At 45.7% G+C, this 15935-nt stretch overlaps 1 protein-coding gene across 1 annotated transcript in view; it reads right to left on the bottom strand.

Moving 5' to 3' along the window:
• Nucleotides 1–702, bottom strand: part of LOC138361047 (uncharacterized) — a 143708-nt gene extending 143006 nt beyond the window's left edge. Inside the window, exon 1 of the mRNA XM_069320523.1 lies at nucleotides 481–702. The gene's annotated coding sequence lies outside the window, so the exon portion shown is untranslated. The remainder of the gene's footprint in view (nucleotides 1–480) is intronic.
• Between the last annotated feature and the right edge of the window lie 15233 nt (nucleotides 703–15935).

Here is a 15935-nt window from a genome sequence, read left to right as displayed (position 1 = left end):
CACAGTCCCAGTGGATTTTCTCATTATTATTATTATTATTATTATTATTATAAAAATAATCATTCGATAGGCCAATAACCACACCCCAACAATGTCATTGGCCTACGGAGGGCGGTGTGCAGGACAAACATATAAATTTTGACACTAGCTCTCCACATATGTCAGTTGCTTAATTTAGAACCTGTACTTGAGGTCGATCTCGAACCCATTGTTGATGTGACGACTTATATTGAATTTTGTAACTAGCTCATCAAGATTGTAACTTGCTTAGCTAAATGAATTGTGGGGTTCAGTCCCTGAGCCCATTATGTGCCTCTGTAACCCTTTCCACTACCGCCCACAAGATGGGTATGGGGTGCATAATAAATGAACTAAACTACGTCTACACCCCCAACAATTCCCTAGGCCTATTTCCACACCCCAACAATTGCATGTTGAGGTGTAAGACAATGGTGGAGCAGAAAGTACTCCAGTACTTACGGAGGATGATGAGAGTGCGAGGAACAAGGTGGTCAGGTGGAGCCAGTGACTCCTTCCTTCAACAGTTTTGTCTCTCCCTCGTGGTATATCCTCAATGTCTTCAGTGGTGTGGCCTCACCACACACTTACACTGCCATAAGTGTCCTGAGAGTACTGTGGGAGGGACAATTTGGCGGGTATTGTGGACACAGGTCTTTAAGACAGGCGAACTTCACGAGTCATGGACACGTCGCATAGCAACCTGTGTTGTGATGACGTCACTCGCTCGCTCGCTTACCCGCCACGTTGCTCTTCCCATTTTCTTTGGTTACTGATCTTTGCCGACGTTAAGTGTACTTCATATTACCCGAGAGCCACTAATACTAGTGACCTCGACGAGGACAGGAAGCTGACGGCTTGTCAAAGGTTCCATCCATTTTCCCAGATAATCTTTTCTATCTGTATTTTAAAACCCAATAGAGTTTTGCCGGTTACCTTACCTACTCTTCGGCGAGTAGACGGTTCCATAGGTTTACAACATACAGGTAAAGAAGTATCTCTTGTTTTCTGTCCTACATTGTGGCTTGTTGAGCTCGAACCCGAGAATCTGACCTTTTGAAGAAAGTGTCCAGATCGACATCGTCCAAATTGTTTAGTATTTGAAACGTTTCGATAAGCTCCACCCTGTAATACTGGTTTGCAGTGTTATATAAATAAATAAATATAAATATAAATATGTTAAATAAATATAAATATGTTTATTCAGGTAAGGTACATACATACAAGGGATGTTACATTAATGGATCGATTTATAGATAGAGCTAATACAACAGAGCTAGTACAATAGAGCTAGAACAACAAGGTGAGAATTGTTGTAACATAGCCCACACCCTAATTAATTCAAAGATCAGAGTCAATGTTGAAATCAAATCAGCTATCAGGATAGATAAAAACAGTCCCCGTAGCAGTAGGAGAATGCTCATCAAACTTGCAAATCCCTCTGTTAAGTTTGACCTCATACAATCAGCTGCTAAGCATAAAACCAACCTCTATATAAATGAGTGTCTTACAAAGCAGCGTGGATCCCTCCTCTTCAGGCTGCGTCAAATTCGCAAACAAAATCCTGGTCTTATCAAGCAGTGCTACACTAGGAATGGAACGATTTTTGCGAAGAAGGAAAGTACAGGAAAAAGATATGAAATAAAATGTGACCAACAACTACTGGCCTTCTTTAGTGACTGTGGTATATCTGAAAACCTGAACCCGACCAATGCCAGTACTTAAAATAACTCTTTCAGTGCCTGAGCCTAACCTAACTTAATCTAACTTTGTCTAAGGTGCTGTCTCTGCCTTACCATTTACCTAATGTTCTCTCATTCATATAATTTCCTAAATAATCCATCAAGTCTCCATGCACTTATGCAAGCATCTACCTCAGTTTCATTGTAAAATTTTACTCTTAAATCTAATCTTACCCTATTCCATTTAAATTGTAAATTTAATTGTATTGATCTGTCATTTATTGAAATCAATTATTGATCTCATTTTGTTCTTTTAATTAAGTTCATTCTAATTATAGGTTAAAACTAAGCTAAATAAAATTTATTATCTTTAAGATTATTTTACTTTACAATTATCATTTGTCAAATTTTTTTTTATATATTCATCTTGACAGTCTCTACTGATTTTTTTGTTCTCTCCACCAAACTTGCGTATCCTCCATGGCTATCTAGTGACCTTAATTCTACCTCTAATTGTTTCAATTCTTTTGTTTACTTGCATTTATTGTTGTGTTTTGCCATAATTATTCTCTAATTTAGCAGACTCAATACTTTGTAAGCTCTTATTGTATTGTTATATTATTATATTGTGTTTTGCTATAATTACTTCCTATTTTACAGCAGATTTAGTTTTCATCTGTTCCTGAAATTGCTTATCTTATTGTATCGTGACATTATCTTGTCTATATGCTTACTGATATTGATCCAGATCGAAATCTTCTGTCCCATATCCACACAAATCAGCACATTGATCATCATTATTGCAGGTATTACACAGCAAATCTTGCAAAAAACAAACTCCTAAATAGCACCTGCTTATCAGTTTACAACCAAAATGTTAGGTCACTTGGTAAACATTTTGATGATATAAATGCACTTCTTACAGCACTAGGTACTAAATTATCTTTCATCATTTTAACAGAAACTTGGCTGAGTAATGACTATACCCAACTCTACAATTTAGCTGGTTATAAAGCCATTCATAACTGCAGGCCTAACAAAAAAGGTGGCGGTACAGCAATATATTACAAAGATACCTTCATTTGCAATAGTGTCATTGGTGATAGAGACGACTATTGTGAATATACCTTTGCCAAGTTCACCAGTAAATCCCTTAAATCCTCCCTGATAATCGGTGCCATCTATAGATTTCCTAATACCAACATATAGCTTTATTCTCTGACAATGTAAGGAATCTTATCATAAATAACAATCTCAACAAAAATCACATTATTCTGGGAGGTGATTTCAATATTGACCTGGGTCTTCAAAACAACCCTCAAGTTGACTATTTCCGTAACAGCATGCACTCATGTTTGCTAATCCCCACAATCACCAAGCCCACCCGAGTCACTCAAACATCTGCCACTACCCTGGATCACCTGTGGACTAATATAACAGCTCCCCTTACATCTTGGGTAATTTATGACAGAACAACTGACCACTATCCTACTTTCCTCATAGCAAACATTGACACATCACAACCAGAAACCAAAAAACTTTCATTCAGGCTACATAGTGAATCAGCGTTAGGCAATCTCTCTAATGCACTTCACAATATTAACTGGGAATCTGAATTTAATCATTCACAGGATATAAACTCATCAACTAACCTCTTTCTCTCCAAAACTCTAAGCCTCTACAACACTCACTGTCCCCTCCTTACCAAACAAGTAACTGATAAAAGAAAAAATAACCCGTGGCTCACAAGTGGCATAATTAAATCAATCAACAAAAAACATGAATACGAAAAGAAATTTAGGAGTGGCCTAATTTCAATGGAAGTAGTTAAAAGGTACTCATCAGTGCTTACCAGTATCATAAGAAAAGCAAAACTTTCATATTATGAGACTAGATTCAAAGAAGCAAAAGGCAACATGAAAAGCACATGGAATACCATCTCTAACATCCTGGGAACTAAACAACACTCCCACAACCAGATAACACTCTCTAAGGATGGCCTTACACTGTCATCTGACTTAGAAATGGCGAATGAATTTAATAGCTTCTTTTCATCGATTGGTGCTAACCTTGCAAGTAAAATCCCACAGACTCAGACACATATCAACACATATCTCTCAGGCAGCTATCCAAACTCTCTTCTCCTCTCACCAGTCAGCCCGTCAGATGTTGTGTCCATCATACACTCACTAAAAACCAAAGCTGGAAACATCAGTAAAATCCCATCCATTGTATACAAGAGCGCCTCCCATGCCCTTGCACCACCTATAGCTCTGCTGTTCAACAAATCCCTTGAGTGTCATACCTTCCCTGATATCCTTAAAAACGCAAGAGTAACGCCAGTTCATAAAGGAGGTAATCCGTCAGACATAAACAACTACAGACCAATATCGAACCTACCCATACTATCAAAAATATTTGAAAAAATTATCTACAAACAGCTCTACTCCTATCTCGTAAAATTCGACATTCTTAGCCCCTGTCAGTTTGGCTTCCACTCTCAAAAGAGTACCAACGATGCAGTTATTAGTCTCCTTGATATAATTTACTCTGCCCTTGACAAAAATGAGTTTCCAATTGGACTCTTCATTGACCTGAGAAAGGCCTTTGATACTGTTAATCACGATTACCTCTTATGTAAACTCCATCATTATGGAATCCGTGGCCATGCACTGGACTATATCCAATCCTATCTTAGTGATAGACACCAATGTGTAGCCATCAATAATATAATCTCTCCCATTCTACCAATAACCGTTGGAGTGCCTCAGGGCAGCATCTTGGGACCACTACTATTTCTTATATACATTAATGATCTGCCTAATGTCTCTAACATTCTGAAACCTATTTTGTTTGCTGATGATACTACCCTCATTTACTCCAACCCCAACCCACATACACTAAATGATGTTAATAATGAACTAAAAAAAGTCCACTTATGGATGTCAACCAACAAACTAACACTTAACATAGAAAAGACCTACTACATCCTATTTGGAAGCAAATCTACAAATGCAATTCAGCTTCAGATTGACAATGTAAACATTAGCAATAAAAATGATGGAAAGTTTCTTGGCATATTCCTAGACAAGAGACTCAACTTCAGTACCCACATACAACACATAACTAAGAAAGTCTCTAAAACAGTTGGTATACTCTCCAAAATCAGATATTATGTTCCTAACTCTGCTCTCATCTCTCTATATTATGCACTAATCTATCCCTATCTCAACTATGGTATCTGTGCATGGGGTTCAACCATTGCAAACCACCTCAAGTCCATCATCACCCAGCAAAAATCTGCTATCAGAATAATATAAAATTCTGCTTTCAGACAACACACAGCCCCCTTGTTTAACTCCCTAAACATGCTAAACATAATCTCACTCCACAAATTCTCTTGTGTCAACTACATTTACAAAACCCTGTTCTTAAATGCAAATCCTTGTCTGAAACTCTTCCTGGACAGATGTAATAGGACCCATTATCACCACACCAGAAATAAATATCTCTTCGATATCCCCAGAGTTAAACTTAATTTGTGTAAAGCTGGCTTATATGGCTGGCGGGAAACGCTGGCGGTGGTACCGGCTCCGACACTGCTGCTGAAAATTCGTGTTAATTTCGTCTCCACTCAACGTTGCATGGCCTAACTGCTGCCTAGCACGAGTTAAGTGCATGGAGACTTAATATGCCATAACTCACAGTGAACCTCAACAGTAATCAACCAAAATTAACCAATTTTCGCCTGCCTTTCTACGACCCTTCTGCCAAGTGTTCCCTATACTATAATCCCTACTATAATTCACCAAGTATCTACCTCTAGAAACGCTACCAAGAATCTATTCGTCGAAAACATGCCCAAACATAACAACAAGCAAGGTAGGGGTGCCTCTCGCTCTGGTTCCATTACTCCTAGAGATCTGAATGAAACACTGGCAACGCCGCAACCCTCGCCGATGTTGGTAAACACAGCGGATACAAGACACTCCGTACATTGACAACATCGCACACTAATATTTTTACCACTTCGGACACCAGCTTTAGACGTTTCGCATATGTGTACGTGTTCCATATTAAAACGACAATATAATGCTATTAACAATTAAAATCTTCTATTTAACAGGCATATAGTTATTAAATGAAGTTTAGTGATGTAATAGACATAATCCGGAGTTGGTAAGGACGCCGCCCGCCAGCGTAAACACAACACACCCGAATGCCCACAAACACGATACAACGCACAAAACACAACACTTCTGTCAGTTTTTGGATAAACTCCTTTTATATTTATTATGTGAGAGTTATACTTGTATAAAATGATAACTATTATAGGTAAGCGCCTAATATTTAATATTAATCAATAAAAAAGAAGTCAGAAGCCACACGCCTGTCTGTACATGTCTTTTGTGTAAAAGTATTTTGGGCGCTCATGTACTTGTGCGCTAGCTGGCGTTCACAACTGTTCTCGCCTACAAGCATTAGAATTAAACAAACATTTATTTTTTCATTTATATACAAGAAGAGAAGGCTACCCTTGAGTCTGTAATATTCATCTGATCAATGGTCTCCCATTTGGTCCTCATTGCTTTATCTTACTATTATTGAATGTCAATAACCGTATTATGCAATTTCAATTTCTTCTATTTCTTTCTTTATTATGCACCCCATACCCATCCCGTGGGCGGTGGTGTAAAGGATTACAGAGGCACATAATCAGTTCAGGAACTGAACCCTCTAGTTCGTTTAGCTAAGCAAATAACAATGTTTGACGCTAGTTACAAAATTATTAATGTTGTATACACATGTACACACACTCATACATATATATATATATATATATATATATATATATATATATATATATATACGTATACATATATACATACACATACATATTTAATCACCTACACAAATACACACATCAATAATTTTTGTGTCACAGGTGATCAACAAGAGGCTCACAACAGTCACTATAAAAGGCACTTTGCATCTATAGTGAGTCACACAGTTACTAGTCTTGCTGCAAACCCACCCAACTGGGCGGCAGCTTTACAGTCATGTGCTCCACACCCACCCACACCCACCCAACTGGGCGGCAGTTTTACAGTCATGTGCATGCATTACCTACAGTAAGCAAATTTTGGATTCTTCGCTAAGATTTCGGGCAGCATATCATTATGAATGAAGTACTTACACATTTCATTATGAAACTTTAATAAAGTTGTCCTTCAGCCTTTTGTAGTGTTCAGCTACCCTTATCTTCTGTATGTTCCTCACATTACCAGTATACACAAACATTGACATGTAGGGATAGAGACTCTCAGGTAAGTTAGTAATTTAAATGCACAGTAGCAGTCCTAGGCGTTCAATCCCCGATCGCCGTCCAAGTGGTTTGGCACCATTCCTCCCCATCCCATCCCAAATCCTTATCCTGATCCCTTCCCAGTGTTAAATAGTTGTAATATATATATATATATATATATATATATATATATATATATATATATATATATATATATATATTGTCACGTGGGGGTGGGCGGTCCGGGGCTCTGCTAACACTCGGCTGCTAGGGGCTCAAAAGGCCCAAATACTCAGCCCCTCCGACTCCCTGGATTCACCGGAGTCTCCTTGGTCACACAAGATAGGACCAACAATGCCCACCTCCGCAGGTCTTTGCTTCCACCACAAAGGGGTGCCACTGATTCACCCTGGAAGCCCTTCAGTCAACCACGAGGAAACTGCTGTTAACAGTTCCGGCCTAGACCCGTGGGGGAGTGAAGGAAGACTCAGGCTTACCTATAACCATAACCTCCCTGAGTCTTGCCCGCCAGACAAAAAAAAGGTTGCAGGAACTCCTTTCCCGCCTGTCTTCTCTATCTTCCTCTTAGCAAGGTCGCCAGCTGGGTTATTATATCTGCACCCCAGCAATGCAGTTCAGTGGGTGTATCATATATCGTTTGTAGCCAGAAATGTATGCTCATAGAGAAATATCACAAATGGAGGCACACTCAAACACAGTAATAAAATGTGTGGATTTACTGACGCAAATTACATGAACACACACACACAATCACAAGTAATACATGGATATGGAATATGGATGATGAGTCTGGAGATCGTCAGCCTCTTCTTCCACGACCTCCAACACTCCTTCAAATGGGCAGGAAGACAGGAGTCTCACACTCTCACAGGAGGGCCTCTTCACCACGTCGGCACCTCTTCTTCACTGTCCTGCCATCCATACACACTGTCCTCTCTGACAGTCCTGGACACAAGCTGCATTGCAGCCTATTCTACCATTAAAGCAATAAAGTCTTGCTGCCACATACACAAGTAAATATTGTGGCCTAACTAGCCTACTCATACAAGGGGTAATGGGAGGGAAAAATGATCTACCTTACACTCCTGGCTCACGACGCCTGTCCCTCGATGGTGTGATGGTCCCACGCTTCCTTGGGTCGATCCTCGACGATCCAGGGCGTTCCACAGGTCCTCAGGTGTCGTGAAGCCTTCGCGTCGTCGCCGTTCCAATCCCTGAGGTTCAGCTGCCCCAATCCTGGTTCATCGATGGGCGCTGAGCTAATCACTATTTTTCCCCACACTCGCCTCTCCCACAGGGCGTCGCTCCTTGTCCTAGGCACTGTGTCGTCCTTCCAAGATTCTCAGTGGATGTGACCCCAGTCACAGCTAGCTTGCTCGCCCACCTTCCAGACCTCAACGTCCAGCCAGCGGCGCCGCCCAGCGTCGTCGCCGACTATTTTCCAAGTTTGGGCACTTCTCTGCTCACTGAACTTGGTTCCTCTTTGGCTTCCCAGAAGCGCAGGGTCTCCAATAACTATGTTGGCGGCGATGGTCAGCTCAATCCACTGGACAAGGCTTGCAGAGCCTCCAATTCTTGAGAGCAGACCGAGGCGCGTCCTGTCGCTTCCACGGTCAGTACAACTCTGACGTTGGCGCCGCCCGGGGCACTCGGTGACGTCATGGCGGGCCCTGATTTGTCGCCCGCGACCTACGTCGGCCAATCCGCGATCGGCATAGTGTCCCTTCCACAAGGTCATATCTGCCGTAGGGGATACTGTTTCATTTTATAACAGGGCGCCAATTTTCCTTTATTTACAACTTATAATATAACCTCCTTCCATAAAATGGCAGCCAGTCTGGTCGCCACATATATCATTAGACTCCCTGAACCTCAGAGAATCAGTAGGGAGAGCTGATATGACTCTTTAAGCCGGCAAACGAAAGAAATAGGAGAGGGCACCGTAACATACCCCTCCCCTTAAAATAAGAGTCATATCGGTTAGTAAATCCGGGAGAGGGCATCTGCCACCACATTCTCCCTTCCTTTAATGTGCCTGATTTCTAGCCAGTACTCTTGGAACAGTAGGGCCCATCTTGTCAGCCTTTGGTTCGTGTTCTTCATCCTATGCACGAACGTCAAGGGGTTATGATCGGTGAACACTTGCACCGGTCTAGTACCTCCACCCACATAGATGTCAAAATGTTTCAGCGCCAGGATCAGGGCCAAGGCTTCCTTTTCCACTGTACTATAAGCCCTCTGGTACTTTTCGAATTTCTTCGAGTAGAATGCCACTGGACGGTGGACTCCGTCCTTCTCTTGAGCTAACATGGCTCCAATTCCCACGTCGCTAGCGTCAACGTATAAGATAAAGTCTGACTCAAAGTCGGGCGAAATCAGCACTGGCGCTTCAGTCAACAACTTCTTAGTCTTCTCGAAGGACTCCTGGCATGCTTCCCCCCACTTCCATCTAACGTTCTTAGATAGCAATTCAGTCAGAGGGTGTGCCACTGTCGAGAAGTTATTGCAAAATCCTCTATAGTATCCAACCATCCCTAAATATCGTAACAATTCCTTTCTCGTTCTGGGATTCGGATATTCTTTGATTGCCATCACTTTCTTGTCTACTGGAGTCACTTCCCCTTGACCCACGACGAAACCTAAGTATTCTAATCGGGCCTTCCCGAATTCGCTTTTGGCCAGATTAACGGTCAGGTTCGCTTCTTCCAACCGTTGGAATAACTCCGTCAGTCGATTCATGTGTCGTTTCCAGCTATCGGCGTACACCACTATATCATCTATATACACGGCGCAGCCTTCCATCCCTCTTAGCACTTCGTTCATCATCCTCTGAAAACAACTTCCGCTGTTCTTCATACCAAAGGGAAGCACTTTGTACTGGTACAATCCGTCTGGAGTAGCAAACGCTGAGATCTTTCTCGCACTCGGCGACAAAGGGATTTGATAATACCCTTTCAGCAGGTCGACCTTGGTGACGAACCTTGCATTTCCTACTTGGTCGACGCAATCACTTACTCGGGGCATCGGGTGAGAATCTGACACGGTTATGGCATTCACTTTACGATAGTCAGTGCAAAAACGATATGATCCGTCACTCTTCTTGACCAGCACACAGGGCGAGCTCCACTCACCGTTGCTGGGCTCAGCGAGATCATTCGCTAGCAGATATTCCACCTCCTGTCGCATGATCTTCCTCTTCTCGGGACTCACCCGATAAGCACTCTGCTTGATTGGCTTTCCTCCGCACACGTCCACCTCGTGCACCACACTCTTGTGCCGTCGGGGCACATCCGTGAAAAGCGACTTGTTCCTTCTTATCAGGGTCACTAGTTCTTTCCTTTTCTCTTTATCCAGATGACGCAGCCTGTCTTCTAGGTGTGTCAAACTCTCTGTATTCGACAGGCGCGTACCATCGGCACGGGCCCACTTTCTCTCCTCCGCTGGCAACACCTGGTCCATCTCCATACACAGAACCAATTTCCCTTCTCGCGACTGTGTTGCTCCATTCACTCCTGCACTCTCTTGTTCCTCTGGGAAGTATGGCTTTAAACGATTGATATGACACACCTGTGTCTTGTTAGGGCGATTCGGCTTGCTGATCTCATAACTTACAGGACCCACACGCCGAATAACCGAGTATGGACCACCAAAGCGTGATTCCGTCACTCTACCCCTCCCAGGTAGCAACATCATCACTCTGGCTCCTGCCTCGAACTCCCTTGGGACAGCCTTCTTGTCGTACCAGATCGACATCTTCTCTTGCGCTGTCTTCAAGTGATCAGCAGCCAGCTCCTTCGCCGTTTTCAATCGTTCATGGAATCTTCGCACATACTCTTCCACTGTCACTAATGTCTTCTCCGCCGTCATCCGCTCCTTCAGCATCAACAACGGGCTCCTTACTTCGTGCCCAAACACTAGCTGGAATGGAGAGAATCCCAGAGACTCAACTATAGCATCTCGGATCGCGAACAGGGCTGGACAGACAGCCTCATCCCATTCCGCTCCCTGTTCAGCACAATACACTCTTAAGATGGTCTTCAGAGTTGAATGGAACCTCTCAATCGCTCCCTGTGATTGAGGTCTATAAGGAGACGATCGTAGTTGGGCTATTCCCCAGCTCGCAATAGCCTGCCTAAACCACCTCGATTGGAAAACACTTCCACAGTCGGACTGGATCTCCTTGGGCACACCTACCCAAGCAAAGAACCGCTGAAGGTGTCCCATGACGCATTTCGATGTCACCTTCCGCACTGGGATCGCCTCCGGAAATCTCGTCGAAGCACACATGATAGTCAATAAGTAATTGTTCCCTTTTCTTGTCTTAGGTAGTGGTCCCACGACGTCGATTATTAGGCGCTCAAACGCCTGGCCAAATGCTGGAACTGGAACTAAAGGTGCTTTCGGGATGGCAGGGACGTTCTTCCCCGCTCTCTGGCACGGGAAACACGTCTTGCAAATTCTTCTTACATCCGCGTCCATGCCCGGCCAATAAAAATGTTCCCGAAGCCTGCCTAAAGTCTTGGTAACTCCCAAGTGACCCGCGGGATCCACTGTGTGTGCAAGCTTTAGCACCGCGCATCTGTACTGAGCTGGCACCACCACCTGATGCCTCACTCTCAGCATATCATCGCCCGCTTTGGCCCTAACCGGCCTCCAATGCCTCATTAGCACTCCCTTCTCCACGAAGAAATGAGTCGGTGACTTGGGTCCAGCGAGACCTCCTTCCGCATCCCGTACCAACTCAGGAAACTCTTCCTTTTGCAGCTCACCTAGACGGGTGCGGTCAATTCCTAGAGGACTGGTGAGAGTAACCTGGACACTCGTATCCGGCGCTTCCTCACCTGTCGCTTGTCCTCTGGCCTCTTCTCGGAACAAATGATCGAGCCCCAGGTACCCCGGCATGTTCTCTTCGGCGTGACTGGATCCGCTCACATCACCTTCATTGACGTCTCGTCCTGACGTCACTGCGCATACCGGAAATGCCACTCTCGCAATTTCCATTTCGCCACTACTGGCGCCCGTCTTGCTGCACTGTCGATAGGACTCTACACACTCCTCACCCTTAATCAAATTCGGGAGAACACATCCCCCACAGGAATCATTTCCTAGGATCACCTGAGCGTCCATCCTCGGCAGCAAAGCACAGACCCCTGCCAAGAGAGTCTGACAACCATAGTCTGAATTAAGAGTCACCCTATGGAGGGGCATCCGCACTTGTCCCCCCAACGTCCTTATCAGGGCCTCCCCTGTACTGGAACTTCTATAGTCCTCGGGGAAGAGGGATTCACTAACAAGGGTGAAGTCGGACCCAGTGTCCCTCAGCATCCTCGCTGGCACAGGATCAGCTCCCCTTATCTTCACCGTCCCCTCACACACAAAGGGGTGGATCCTCTTCTCCCTCATCACCGGCATATCACCTGAATAATCGTTGGCTTCTCCGCTTTCCATCCTAGCGAAAGCCACGTTTCCACCGTGCCTGGGGCGACCGCACTCCCTTGCAAGGTGTCCTCGTCCCCCACAGTTGTAACACCGACCGCCTCTCCTAGGCGATCCTCTACCAGTCCTCCTGGTAGCGCCAATGGTAGAGGTTCCCTGAGTCCACCTAGGACTCTCTGTCGTCGGTTCCCGGGCAGCAGCACTCGCTCCCGAGCTACGTCCACTGCTCACAGGTTGGGGCTTCCTCCCCGCGTCCCTTGAGCACTTGGACTGGGTTACCTCATTGGGTACACTACTTTTGGGAGAGTCCCCATCCATCCTCGCTCCTCCTGAACTCCTAAGGTTCCCTCCCGACCTGGGGTAAGGCGAGTGTCTGGGCGGCCCCTCCCTCCTGATATGTAGTGCCTCCTCCAGCATGTCGGCTCGATCCGCTGCAGCCTTCAGGTCCTTAATACCTGCTTCTCTCACCCTTACTCGCAACTCAGGATGGAGCACCGACATGAACTTCTCCATCACTATCAGTCGTTTAACATCATCCACCGACTCCGCTTCCTCCGCCTTCAACCATCGTAGGAATTTCCGTTCCATCTCCCTGGCGGTCTCGGCGTAAGTCTTTCCCGACGCTCTTGTACACTCTCTGAACCGCTTCCGGTACATCTCCGGAGTCAGCCGGAATGAGTGGAGAACCGCATTCTTAATCGCGTCATAACTAGTACACTCCTCTAGGTCCAGCATGTTATAGGCTTCCCGGGCCTCTCCAGTCAACCTGCCCTGGACCAGAGCAGCCCAATCATCTTCCGGCCACTCCTTCAGAGTCGCTATCCGTTCAAAGTGTTCGAAGAACGCCTCAGCTTCTTGTGGTTCGAACGTAGGTAAGTCACGTTCCCTTACCTTGGGGTCATCCCGCCGTGCAGGTAGTGAGGGCAGACCACGTTCAACGCGACGCAATTCGACTTCTTTCTTTGCCTTTATCTCCTCCAGTCGCAGTCGTCTCTCTCCTTCTTCTCGCTGCAGCCGAGCTTCTCGCTCCTCTCGCTGCAGCTGCAGCCGTGCTTCTCGCTCCTCTCGCTGCAGCTGGGCTTCCAGTTGCATCTTCATTATTTCCAGTTGCAGGCTCCTCTTACTACAGCTGGACCTTCCACTGATCCCATGTTCACTGTGAATTCTCTCCACACTGGTAGGCGCTTGGGGGGGCCCTAGTCGGGACGGTTCACCTTGCGACGGCTCTCCTCGGGACGGCTCCTCTTGAGATGGCTCCTCTCCCGTCGCTTCCTCTCGAGCTGTGAGCTGTGCCATGATCTCTATCCTTCGCTCCGCTACCTTAGTCGTCCTCAACCTGATCCCAAAGTGGTTTGCCACTTGTTGGAGCTGGGCCTTGGTACACTCCTCCAAAATTCTCTCGTCCCTTGTGTCAATAAATTTCTTTACTTTGTCTTCCTCCATCTCTATATCAACAAGCATACACGACAGCACAGACAAGTTAGTAGGCACTAATTTCACCGTTTCAGTCCCTTAGCTGGTTGAGTAACAGTACCACCAAATTCACTGGCCACACTGTATTAGTACCCTGGCAACACTTGTCTTGAAATTTGGTCCACACTGTAGCTTGATCCGCGCTTCCTGGCGAAGTTCCCAGTTCTTGGCTACTGGGGTTCGAATCCTGGCGAGGTCGCCAGTTCTCTTGTCACGTGGGGGTGGGCGGTCCGGGGCTCTGCTAACACTCGGCTGCTAGGGGCTCAAAAGGCCCAAATACTCAGCCCCTCCGACTCCCTGGATTCACCGGAGTCTCCTTGGTCACACAAGATAGGACCAACAATGCCCACCTCCGCAGGTCTTTGCTTCCACCACAAAGGGGTGCCACTGATTCACCCTGGAAGCCCTTCAGTCAACCACGGGGAAACTGCTGTTAACAGTTCCGGCCTAGACCCGTGGGGGAGTGAAGGAAGACTCAGGCTTACCTATAACCATAACCTCCCTGAGTCTTGCCCGCCAGACAAAAAAAAGGTTGCAGGAACTCCTTTCCCGCCTGTCTTCTCTATCTTCCTCTTAGCAAGGTCGCCAGCTGGGTTATTATATCTGCACCCCAGCAATGCAGTTCAGTGGGTGTATCATATATCGTTTGTAGCCAGAAATGTATGCTCATAGAGAAATATCACAAATGGAGGCACACTCAAACACAGTAATAAAATGTGTGGATTTACTGACGCAAATTACATGAACACACACACACAATCACAAGTAATACATGGATATGGAATATGGATGATGAGTCTGGAGATCGTCAGCCTCTTCTTCCACGACCTCCAACACTCCTTCAAATGGGCAGGAAGACAGGAGTCTCACACTCTCACAGGAGGGCCTCTTCACCACGTCGGCACCTCTTCTTCACTGTCCTGCCATCCATACACACTGTCCTCTCTGACAGTCCTGGACACAAGCTGCATTGCAGCCTATTCTACCATTAAAGCAATAAAGTCTTGCTGCCACATACACAAGTAAATATTGTGGCCTAACTAGCCTACTCATACAAGGGGTAATGGGAGGGAAAAATGATCTACCTTACACTCCTGGCTCACGACGCCTGTCCCTCGATGGTGTGATGGTCCCACGCTTCCTTGGGTCGATCCTCGACGATCCAGGGCGTTCCACAGGTCCTCAGGTGTCGTGAAGCCTTCGCGTCGTCGCCGTTCCAATCCCTGAGGTTCAGCTGCCCCAATCCTGGTTCATCGATGGGCGCTGAGCTAATCACTATTTTTCCCCACACTCGCCTCTCCCACAGGGCGTCGCTCCTTGTCCTAGGCACTGTGTCGTCCTTCCAAGATTCTCAGTGGATGTGACCCCAGTCACAGCTAGCTTGCTCGCCCACCTTCCAGACCTCAACGTCCAGCCAGCGGCGCCGCCCAGCGTCGTCGCCGACTATTTTCCAAGTTTGGGCACTTCTCTGCTCACTGAACTTGGTTCCTCTTTGGCTTCCCAGAAGCGCAGGGTCTCCAATAACTATGTTGGCGGCGATGGTCAGCTCAATCCACTGGACAAGGCTTGCAGAGCCTCCAATTCTTGAGAGCAGACCGAGGCGCGTCCTGTCGCTTCCACGGTCAGTACAACTCTGACGTTGGCGCCGCCCGGGGCACTCGGTGACGTCATGGCGGGCCCTGATTTGTCGCCCGCGACCTACGTCGGCCAATCCGCGATCGGCATAGTGTCCCTTCCACAAGGTCATATCTGCCGTAGGGGATACTGTTTCATTTTATAACAGGGCGCCAATTTTCCTTTATTTACAACTTATAATATAACCTCCTTCCATAAAATGGCAGCCAGTCTGGTCGCCACATATATCATTAGACTCCCTGAACCTCAGAGAATCAGTAGGGAGAGCTGATATGACTCTTTAAGCCGGCAAACGAAAGAAATAGGAGAGGGCACCGTAACAATATATATATATATATATATATATATTTATATATATATAATTA

This window comes from Procambarus clarkii, unplaced genomic scaffold (assembly GCF_040958095.1).
Source record: "Procambarus clarkii isolate CNS0578487 unplaced genomic scaffold, FALCON_Pclarkii_2.0 HiC_scaffold_155, whole genome shotgun sequence".
Classification (NCBI taxonomy): Eukaryota; Metazoa; Arthropoda; class Malacostraca; order Decapoda; family Cambaridae; genus Procambarus; species Procambarus clarkii.
This window is presented reverse-complemented; position numbering and strand designations above follow the sequence as displayed.